This window comes from Urocampus carinirostris, chromosome 11 (genome assembly GCF_059441175.1).
Source record: "Urocampus carinirostris isolate Australia breed hairy pipefish chromosome 11, RoL_Ucar_1.0, whole genome shotgun sequence".
In the NCBI taxonomy this organism is placed as follows: Eukaryota; Metazoa; Chordata; class Actinopteri; order Syngnathiformes; family Syngnathidae; genus Urocampus; species Urocampus carinirostris.
Window position 1 is genome coordinate 27,462,272 of NC_142359.1, and position 12,342 is coordinate 27,474,613.

Here is a 12,342-nt window from a genome sequence, read left to right on the forward strand (position 1 = left end):
CTATCTATCTATCTATCTATCTATCTATCTATCTATCTATCTATCTATCTATCTATCTATCTATCTATCTATCTATCTATCTATCTATCTATCTATCTATCTATCTATCTATCTATCTATCTATCTATCTATCTATCTATCTATCTATCTATCTATCTATCTATCTATCTATCTATCTATCTATCTATCTATCTATCTATCTATCTATCTATCTATCTATCTATCTATCTATCTATCTATCTATCTATCTATCTATCTATCTATCTATCTATCTATCTATCTATCTATCTATCTATCTATCTATCTATCTATCTATCTATCTATCTATCTATCTATCTATCTATCTATCTATCTATCTATCTATCTATCTATCTATCTATCTATCTATCTATCTATCTATCTATCTATCTATCTATCTATCTATCTATCTATCTATCTATCTATCTATCTATAATAACTAGAGGACACCACTTTCAAACGAAAGAGACGAACTCTGCGAACCAATGGCGCTACCCTGTGGTCATCTACATTCATTGCAACCAGACGGTTAGCAGACAGAGGAGTAGACTAATGAAATCACTTCCTTCCACGCTACAAACCAGAAGATTCCCACAGCAAAAATGTCTACATGGTGTCCGAAATGTGTTTTTAATGACCAACACTGCAACATGATCCTTTCAGATTAATGACTGAAACAACATTATCGAAAAAAAAAAAAAAACTCCAATTGATATACCTTTGGGGAAACACGCCCACAAGTGATAGGCTGTCAGGGCCTGCAAGACATTCTCTTGTGGCCTACAATCTTAGATCATGAAATCATCAACCTAAAATATGAATCATGTGATTATAATTGGCCCATTGATCCCAGGGGAGGGTAATGAAAGTCCGAAACATATCATTCCACTCAATTAGAAAATGAATTAGTTCTGGACACACTAAATATTTAACTCATTTAAACCTTTAATTGTTTTATACGAAGCAACTGCAATGCCAGGCAACTCAGAATCTCTGAATAACACACAACCTAATCTTAATCAAACTAATTCACTTTTTTGTGTAACAAAAAATAAATCATGATATAAAGAATAAACTTTACATATGTTATGTAAATCACTATCCCTGAAAACAAAAAAAATATATATTTACAGATCTACAAAAAAGATCAAATGCAAAACAAGTTTAACCATTTTTTTTACTCAACAAACTTAAAGTTAACAGCGTAAAAGCCTTAAAAAGTGTATGCACATTGACCAATCACAGGAGAAACAATTTGAAATATCTCAAAAGAAACCAGCTCTTGAATGGTGGAGGCTGTTATACATGGCCCACCACTGATAAGAGATCAAGGTAAAATATTTTAGTTTTCTTTGTGTTTAAAAAAGTTGTATTGAAGACTCTTTAAAATCTAAATCATCCTTTATAAAAAAAAAATGTGGGGTTGTGCGTGTATGCGTGTGTGTTTTTGTATGTGACTTATAGGCTCCAAAACATCTGAACTGATTACCTTAAAAATTTACACAGTTGTACTTTAGGTCTTTGCGGTCGTCTTTAGCTAAGCTTTGTGTCAAAGCCCCTTCAATTATACCAACACTATTGATAACAATACTTTGTGTGGTCTGCTTGCATCGAGTCTCTAACAACCTCTGGTGGCCAAAATAGGTACTGCAGCTCCAGATGACTGACCTTTCTAAGCTGTCAAATAAAATAGTTGATCGTCCGTGCTTATATATATTAGAGTAATACAACAGTTGGCTGCTCAGCCATTAGGACACAAGATTACTTGACCTCACCTATTTTTTGTCCGTTTTGTTGTATTTAAAAATACAATATTGTTTTCTTCTTCCATGCATGTTATTAATAATATTATTTGGGTTATTTTTGTCAAATGTTGGGCACTGTTCTGATATTGCTAATCTACCCACAATATTTCAATTATGATAGTTAGGTAACATTGTAGTAAGTAATGTACCTTGGGTTTGTATAGTGATATGGGTTTAGTGTTCAGGTTAGGGTTAAAGTTATGATTAACCCTAACCATAAAATTCAAAGAAATCAAAATAATTTTCAAGTATTGTTAGTCAATACTTGACAATATATTTTGTAATGAATGGGATACGAACTCAAGTTTAGTCATGTTTGTTTGTATAGCCCTTAATCACAAGGAGTCTCAAAGGGCTGCAGACACTAAGACTACAGAAAATTACAATTAATATCATATTTGAAAACAGGGACCTGGTACATTATGTTAGTTTAATTCAGAAACAAACAAAAAATTATACCAAAATGCTACTTCTTTAATACTAAAATAAAAAATCCTACACTAGAAAAAAACTATAAAAATCCCACTATAGAAATATATCAAAAGTACTTCAAAATGAATACTACAAAAATTATACCACATAAATAATGTAAAAATACTACTCAAAGATTCTACAAAAATGCTTCGACAGAAATAACTGCTCTCGAAAAACAATAAATGGTGGTTTTGTACATAGGAGCAGTTCAAACAAGTCACTTCTATACCATGAAATGTGGTTTGTTTATGGTGAGGCAGGCAGAGTTACAATTAATTGAACCTACTTCTATCATTTACAGGGCTATTTTACATGTTATTAATACTCCAATGAATATAGATATAGTAAAGAGGGCCTTACCATAAAATAAAGCTGGGTGTCACAATGGTGCCAGCATGCTCTTTCAGTGTTGCCACTGGAAGACTTTGTTGACCCACCAGTTGAGCCAGCAACAAGCGAGCTAGTGGGATAAAACATGGGAAAAGGAGTCACTCAAATTAAATTGTTATTTCAAGAAAAAACAAAGAAGAAAAAATAAATGAGTCAGCATATGAATGAAAATACAAGTCATTTAATTATAACAACAACCAAAAATATATTTATTTTTTTACAATTTGTAGAATTCCTGGAACAAGAGAACTAAACTTATTTTTTAATCATAGCATTTGTAATAAAATTATAATTTTAGTTGCTTTTTCATTAAATATATTTTTAATCAACCATTGAGATTTAAAATAAAAGTAAAATACAATAAAAAGTATAAGAATAACTGTAGGACATTCAATGTTATTTCAGCATTCTGTTTTTTGATGCAACAATAAAGGGACATTCCAGGTTGCCTTGACAAGACCGAGAAGGTGGGCCAGAGTGGTGGGAGACCCCCTGCATCCCAGGAGGCCAGACAAAGTAGTGAGGGGGACGACGCACAGCTGAAAATTGAGTTTTTGTTTGTGTTCTATTTAAGTTTTCTATAATGAATTTTCTTAAAACATTTTTGTAGCCAATTGTTTGGATTAATTTAGCAGGTTTCATTCATTTTTTTGAATTATCTTTAGATTATCTAAAAAAACATGATTAAAAAAAAAAAGGTCATCGAGTAAAATAATCATTTTAATTTCTTATATTTAATTTGGTTTTGAATTGTCTTTTTGCAATGTATAATATTGTACAATAATAACAAAAGAGAGCAAATATACTGGCAATGGAGCAAATATTTGTGGGATATTATGTATTTATTGATTTATCTTTTTAACTCAAGTTATTGAAATATCAATTTGTGGAAAATATAATAAAATACAAAGAAAAATTAAAAGGAACAAAGAAAAATGATCTGCGAGCAGGTCTTTTTCACCTGGAAATGTTATTCAATATACTATAGTATTTTTAAAAAGCTTTTGTCATCTGGATTTTAAGCATTGGGTAAAAACAATTATCATAAAATACATGTAATAATAAAATAAATCACAAAATAATTAATAATATGCGCACAATAACCAGCTCAGTAGCCTAGATGGTAGGGCGCCCGCTTTGAGACTGGGAGGTCGCTGGTTCGCGCCTCGGCCGAGTCATGCCTAAGACTTATAACATTGGTAAAATGGCGGCGCCCTCTGTTGGCTGCGGCTGCATCGGCTCGCTACAACGGGTCAGGTGTATCGAAATTTCGTTCTGTGTACATTGTTACAAAGAATGACAATACAAAGGAAATTATTATTATTATTATTATTATTACAATTTAGGACAAATACTAAACTAAGAATGTGTTGCTCTTCCTTTTCTTTAATAAATAAGTTACTGTGTTTAAAATGTAATACAGGACTAACATTTGATTGAAAGAAATTGAAGAGTTTCACATAAGTTTTTAGTGTTTATTTGAGCGTTAAGTCGAAACGGGTAGCTTAATAAAACAATGTCCGTGTTTCACGTGTAACTCGACATAAAGAGACACACAGACAATGGCTGACAGAATTATTGAATGTCTAATCCATCCCCATCCATGTTGAATGATTAACCTAGCAAATGTCAAAAGTTTCTATACGTTTTCATAAGATGTATAAACAAGCATATATTGTATTAGTTCAAACATATGAAAGGGTTATGTACTTTATTGTTGTAAACTTATTGGCACATGGTCTCTACATTGTATTGTACGTTTGCAGTTTTGACAATCCAAAGCAGGAAATTAAAGCGTCAATTACATGCCCCTTGTAGTCTTTGGTGGTGTCACATTGATGACAATACAAATTACTGTATTTACCAGTTTTCTGTTTACACTCATTCAATATTTGCAGTGTTGTACTCATAAGAACTGATTGAAACCATTGAATTAGAAAAAAAATATGTAATATATTAATGACAAAAGAAATGCTCTCACGTGTTTGGAACAAGAATTGCTATTGCTGCCTCGGACCTGATGAAAGTTGAATCAAACTCCTCTGAGTATCCCTGCAAAAACAAAAACAAAAAAAACAGAAAAGTTGAAAGTCTGACATCATTAAAACTTGATTGGGTTTCGTTTTAAAAGGTCAGCATTTATACTCTAGCACGTCCTAAGGTTGAACAAAACGTCATTATTAAAAAAAGAAATATTAATAACATATTGATTTACATGATCATCAAAATACATGAACTATTATCTATGTCTTAAGTTGAGAATGTTACATGCATTTTACATAACATGAGCCTAACTCAGAGGAAGCTGACATAACTGTCAGCCGTCTTGCTGCTAAGGGTGCCTGAAATCAACAAAAACCTCGACAAGAATTGTCAAACAATGAAAAGAACAATCTGTGTTTTAGCAATTTGTATCTTCCTTGTGCTTTGGTTGCACAACATAACATACCAACACTTTATGATCAAATTATAAACAAGCACGAATATTGCAACCGATAAAAAAGAAAAACAATATTAAGCTTGAGATTAAAAAGAAACACGAAAAACGCACATGGATTATCGCCTTTGATGGTTGTGACTGTTATTACAAATAAGAAGGCAAATAAAACATTAAATTATTCCATAGGACATGACAGTCCTCCAACCCTTAGCATCCACCTTTTAGCTCCAGTGTACCAGCTATATATATATATATATATATATATATATATATATATATATATATATATATATATATATATATATATAATAATTTATTTATTTATTTATTTATCTATTTATTTATGTTATTTGGTTTTACCCAGTTATGTAAATTAGCATAATAGCAGTCCTCAAATTTACAAATGTAACTAAATGTAATTGAATGGTATATAAGAAAAATGGCACTCCTGATTTCTGTAAAATAACTCATCACCAAGTAGAGAATTCAAGGTTTGCTCAGAATTCCGTTTCACAAAGTCGGAAAATGATCAAACAATGGCAAGACATTTGAAGTGAATACTGGGATTTAAGTCAGTCACATAAATATGTTATCTGAATGATACTGGTGGAATGTTAGCTTGCATTTGCGCTTCAAAGGTTGCCGTGACAACTCCACCACAGGGGGTCCTTCCCTCCCAGGAGACCAGAACCCACAATTGGTACACGTATCACTTCGCAAGGGGCGGTCTGAATTTGGCCAGCAAGAGGGCAAGAGGGCATATCCTGACAAGAATAACTGGACCAAAACCCTGTTCCAGTCCTGACTAAGTCTCTTCTCAACAAGCAGCCGGAGAACCTTGCCAAGTCAGCAGCCAAACTTGATCAACCTTGCGGTCAAATAGTTGGAACAAGGCCCTCAGTCCTCAGAGATGCCTCAAACCACCAGCAGCCAACCTCTCCTAATTGCCCGGTTACACAGCCGTTTGCGTCTGTATCGCGGCTGAATCACGGCCAGAAATTTCTACCCGTGAAGCAGACGCTGTTGCCCGCGGTGGAAAATGCGCAAAATTGGACAACCCGCTGTCCATCCATGGTATGCCCGCGAAACAGACGCCGGGCTGTAGAAATCATAACCGCTCAAGACACAGTCCCGTGAAGATCAAGATTTCAAGCTATGGCACCGAAGAAGCCAATATGTTATTATTGTAATAGTTTTTCATTTGTATTTTATTATCTTGTTATGAAATGAAAAGAAATGTCAAGAAATAAAAATGGATTAAGACGAGGTCACTACGGTGACGGGGATCCATGTTCACCCCTTGACGTCTCGAGCACAACTGACGTGTGCTCGGCAAATCGCGCTGAATATACGCGGAGAAAGGCGTTTGACCGTCACATGCGTTACACACGCTAATTCACGTGATTCAGCCGCGATACAGGCGCAGAACAAACGTGCTATGACCGTGCTCCACCCGCGATTACCCGCTAAAATTCCGCGTCCTACCCGCGTGTAACCGCGCCCCGGCCGCGGCCGTAGCATGTCGTTCCGTGTCTGTACCACGTCATATCCGCGTGTGTACCACGTTTGCCGCCCGCGGTTACCCGTGGTCTAAAGTTTTGAGCAGCGCAAAACTTTTTCGCGCGGCCAACCGCGTGTGAATTTCTTGCCGCGTGTAAAGCACGGCTGTATCTCGTCTGTATCGCGATCTCAAAGCGTCCAACAGCGTCTGCTTCACGGTTAGAAATTTCTGGTCGTGATTCAGCCGCGATACAGACGCAAACGGCTGTGTGACCGGGCCCTTAAACACTCTGCATCCTATTGTCCTCATTCCAACTGTCTCTCAAGCCTCTAATCTAATTATTGGCCAAAACAATTCATAATTATAGAAAGATTAATTCATTTTAGACACTCAGACATAATGTACAGAATTTGCAACATTGTTAATCACTGCCGCCATCTCCTGGCTTAAAGTCGTGATGCGAAGCTTCAGTCAGCTCATTCATGATGCACGTTTCTTAAACTCTTCTTTTTTAAACTCTATTGGGTTTTAAAGGAGGTCTTTGGACTTTATTGAAAGTAGGCCTTTCCTTACTTTCACCATTTCCATGCTACATTGGCAACAAAAATGCAAGGACAAGCATTATATCACCCTCCCAACACTCTCCCCAGCCTCCATTTATCCAAAACCTGATGGGTTCTGGTCCAAACTGCTCTGATAAAAGTAAGATAAGAGCAGATAGGTTCAATGAAAAATATAGCACAAGGGCTCTTTAAACTTAGTCGGGCGTTGTTAACACATTCTTAGTAGGGAAACTTCTTAGAGACACCTGAAAAAGGACATTCCATCTTTTATTTTGCGGGCCACATAAAATGAGGTATTTTTCCCTTGGGCACATAAGTTTGACATAGGTGCACATCCGGTGGTCAAATAATACACACTGTCTCTTTAAATAAGTTCCCATATGGCAAATTAGTCATCAGCTGCCCAAGTTGGCAACTACCCAATACGGCAGGTGCGGCACAGTAGTCTTACTTCCCCGTAGCTGCCACATCACAAACCGTCTTTTGCCTTTGACACCATTGTGTCGAAAAAGAAAGCGCTCCACTTGTCACGCCGGAAAAAAAAAAAAATAGAGCCGTTCGGGTGGCTTCACTTCTTCCCTTGCTAGAATATTCATGACGTGCGAGTTGCGCAGATGGATTGATGTAGGTGTTGGAGGGAATTAATATAGGACCTGACGATGCCATTTTTACACCAAAGGGATCATTCCGAGAGAGAGAGAGAGAGAACCAATCCAAAGAAATTACAGGAAGTTGGACATTTTTGGAGTGCAGCTGTTTTAAGGCAGGTGTGTTCATGTCATTTGGATTTGGGGGGCAAATAACAACTCCCTCGCTTATTCACACCTAGGGACAATTTGAATTCGGTCAATTAACCTGACATGCATGTTTTTGGAATGTGGGAGGAAATCAGAGTGCCCGAAAGAAACCCACACGAGCATGGGAAGAAGATGCAAACTCTGCACAGGAAGGCTGGTAGCTGGATTTGATCCCATGACCTCAGAACTTTGCCGCAGACGCACTAACCACTCAGCTACCGTGACGCTCAGTAATGGCACAATAAATATTTTTGTTTTCCCCACTATGAGGCGCAAAATAATACACAATGTCCCTTTCATATATGGATAAAGTCTATGTGCTGGTCCTTTTAGGTAGGTAATCTCACATTATGAAAACAAAAGCACGTACAAGGGACAAAATGTACTTGATGGCTTGATTTGCTCTTAGCTTGCCAATACCTTCAGTTTGGCGCTGAGGTGTGTGACAAATCAAAATCATTAGTATCACTACTGCCCTCTGACATGAGAAAAGAAAAGTGTTTGCATCCGCGTGAACACTCAGCACAGTCTTATGTTCCATACTAAGTGTATTCATATTATTATTCCTCTCATGATAAAATTCAGCCAATATTGAGAAAGAACTTTAACACTGAATAAAAATAAAATAAAAAATGATTTAATATATTTTTCAATTTTACATTGCCTCCCCTGACTGCACATCGCTGCAAGTGGTTCTTGGTTGCAATTAATGCAGCTTTACTTAAATTTCCACTGTGCTTGTCACGACCAGTACCAGCAGGGGAGCCAACTGTGTAACGTTTATGCTATTAAGGGATCGGGGAAGTCAGGGCGAGAGGAAAAATATGGCAATCTGGTGCTCGCTGGGAAGGAGGAGCAGGAAGCGGTCGTGAACGAAGCGTGGTCGGAGATCGGAGCAATTTGGGCAGCCGGGACGGGAGACGGAGCGTGATTGGAGTCCGGAACAGGTCGGGTAGCCGGGATGAGCGGGAATCCTCGGATCGGGGATCGATACAGGAAAAGGAATAAGGTAGGATACAGGTAGCCGGGACAGGGGAATGGAGCTTGGATCGGGGATCGATACAGGAAACAGAATCAAGATATGGGTAGCTGGGGCAGGAGAATGGAGCTTGGATTGGGGAACGATACAGGAAACAGAATCGGGATACGGGTAGCCGGGACAGGAGAACGGAGCTTGGATCGGCGATCGATACAGGAACCAGAATCAGGATACGGGTAACCGGGACAGGAGAACGGAGCTTGGATCGGCGATCGATACAGGAACCAGAATCAGGATACGGGTAACCGGGACAGGAGAACGGAGCTCGGATCGGGGATCGATACAGGACACACGTCGGGATCAAAATGGGAGACAGTGTCAAAAGTGCTTGCCTTGCATGAGCTGAGGTTCCCAGACGGATTAACCAGGAGTAAATGAGAATGACGTGTTTGAATAGGAGGAGAACTTATTAGGAAATGAATGGCAGCTGGGGCTAAACAAGTGAGCGCAGTTGAGAGCAATGGCTTAATCATGACATTGCTAATGTCGAGGCTAATGATATGTTATTGTCCATTTTGACAACTACTAAAACCTTCTAAACAGCTTGACAGTAATTAGTCTTTGGGCTATGCAAGTAATCGAGTAACTTCAATAATCAATTTTAAAAAAGCCGGTTTGAAAATTGCTTTACCGTGAAGAGAGGAATTTGTGATTGCTGATTATCACCATATTCATTCCGGTATGGCACACATGTTTTTGGTTTGCGTTATACACAAAAGGTTACCGTCTCGAAACTCTGATTGTCACAAAATTCAGACTTGATTGCAACAATGACCTTTGGACTCATCAGTGAATTTAATGACGCATGAAAAGGCATTGGGTTTGTTCTCATTATCACACCACCTTTAGTCAGATATGATTTTTGTTGTGAATTTCTCATGAAACCATGACAAGAATTATGTCATTAACAATGCTTAGAATAGAAAAGCATAATCTGATGTAATTCATCGTCATTTTGATAGGTGTAATGCACAACAACATTTTTCTCTGGCACAAAAAAAATAGTGTGACAATGAGATAATTAGTCTACTGCATTTACATCAGTCATATATAGCACTGGTGGTCCAGTGGTTAGAATTTGGGCCTCTCAATATTGTGCTCTGGGTTGAATCTCTGCCTCACCCTACTGCAAAGCTCAAGCTGACAAAAAGGTAATTACAATTTTATACTGATTTGTAATGAAAAATTGGGGTGCACGTTACACATAAGTGCACATCAGAAATAAGGTAGTTACCATATTGTCTAGACTATAAAGTCCACTTACATACTAGTTATAATAATACTATTCAGAATATATTAGTAAAATTCAGACATTTTTATCAAAATTATGAGAAAGAATTGTAACCCTGCGGTTTATACCCACATGATAGTGACAGGTGAGGCACAGCCTTAACTGCCTCCCTTGACTGCACATCACTGTGGCCACCATAAATCTGCAACGTGAACAAACGCCTCTCCACCAGGTTTAGGTGATTTAAGGCCTGTCCTGAAGGGATTCCAAGGCAAAACATTTTGAAAGTTATTGCTTCCCTTCCGGATGTTGCAGGATGAGCCTGAAGAGTGTAAGGACGGCACAAGAGAGGCGGAAGCTAATAGGGCTGATGGAGCCCGAGGATGCTGACAGAGGAAAACACATTAAGGCCCGAGTGAAAATGAAGAGCTCCAGGAAACTCAACACCTCTTTTTCCTTCCCTCCCTCTGGAAAATATGATCTTAAATATATACAATTAGCCCAGCCACCATATCACCTGACACGGTTATGGCAGCTGGCTTAAAAGCTTTTGCAGGATCGATTTTTCATTGTGTACGAGGATCGGATGAAAATAAACGCCCTGGCGGGTGATGAATGAGTAGTTGGGTACCCTGTAATTTACAATGGACTCCCAAATATAGAATTTTTGAAGAAGTCTCTTAGAAAATCTAAATCTAAACGTATTTGTAAATCCTGATTTGTGTGAGTGCTTGTGTGTGTGTGTGTGTGTATGTGTGTGCGTGTGTGTGTGTGTATTTTTATACATACATTTTATATATATTTATATACATACACAGTATATATACTGAATGATTGTAACCATTGTAATCTTAGAATATCTATGAAATACATGAAGCTGAAAAAAATAATCATATTTGTAAAATTAAAATTAGGATTATCGATTAAAAACAGTATACAGTTTACAAGAAGCCGCTCGATACTGTTCTTTCTCACAAGGAAGAAGAATCCATACTCACTTTGTGCCACTAGTCTGTGCTATTGCTCTGCCAGAGCTCACACGTCCCTTTATCTTTGGCTGACCTATTTTTCTCCATCACCTGCATCTCTCTCCTCAGCATCACCGCCTTCCATCGTTAATTAGAAGCAAGCGTGAGGTTGTTTGCAGGGGTGAGAGATGGGTTCCATACGGTTAGTTCAGAGGTTGGCAACCCAAAATGTTGAAAGAACCATATTGGACTCCCCAAAAATCACAAGAATGTTAAGCCTTAAAGTATGGTAACACATGTTCTATGGACTTATTGTATATATTAGGCATGTCAAACTCAGTTTGGCTCGGGCGCTCAATCTAGACTGTTCTGCCGAAAGGGTCCTACCCGGTCAGGTGCCCTACCTGAGGCTCATCTGCCAGGAATTTTGTTTTCTTTATAAACAATTAAAACAAGCAAAGTATATATACTCACACCTACTGCAAGCAAAACCTCAACTTGTGATAAAAAAACGAGTCTTGGCATGCATATATAAACTGCAAAATTAAGACCATCCTAAAAATTTAAACATGTCAGGCTTAAACGCTAAAGAAAATCAGATTTTAAATCAGTGAAAAAGTCAAATAAGACTACGAATATAGAAAAAAAAATCCCGAGTAATCACGGCCTTCAACTGAATGTATCGTCAATTCAAGCGCACATATGATAGGTAGGACGAAAACTACCAGTGTTGTGTAGTAGAAATGAGGTAGAGAAAGCATGTCAAATGGGCATATGGGCGGAGGGCTGAAGGTGACACGTTGGAATATTTAATCCGGCCTGCCAAGTCTCGGGATAATTTATATCAAAAGTTTTTTCTTTTTCTTTTTTTTCTAATACAAATCAAATGCTCCTTCCTGCTGGAAGAGGGCAGCAGAAGTGGAAAAGAGCTGACTTCCTGTCTGTTTTTAAATTAAAGACATTATTGTGCAGTATTTTCTCAGCTTCAGTAAGCTCACTCTAATAGTTTGATTTGATGTTATTGCCCATTCTCTTGGGTTGTCCTACCTCTTGCAATCACCAAAGGGCCCCACCCCGGGTTTCCACTCGGCACACGTATTTTCCAATCACGACACA

At 37.7% G+C, this 12,342-nt stretch overlaps 1 protein-coding gene across 21 annotated transcripts in view; it reads right to left on the reverse strand.

The window, feature by feature from the left end:
* ptprda (protein tyrosine phosphatase receptor type Da) overlaps window positions 1–12,342 on the reverse strand; it is a 482,747-nt gene that overhangs the window by 314,428 nt on the left and 155,977 nt on the right. For all 21 annotated transcript variants that reach the window (XM_088346760.1, XM_088346766.1, XM_088346756.1 and 18 more), the window contains exons 5-6: window positions 4,669–4,739; window positions 2,658–2,757 (exon numbers count right to left, since the gene is read on the reverse strand). The gene's annotated coding sequence lies outside the window, so the exon portion shown is untranslated. The remainder of the gene's footprint in view (window positions 1–2,657; window positions 2,758–4,668; window positions 4,740–12,342) is intronic.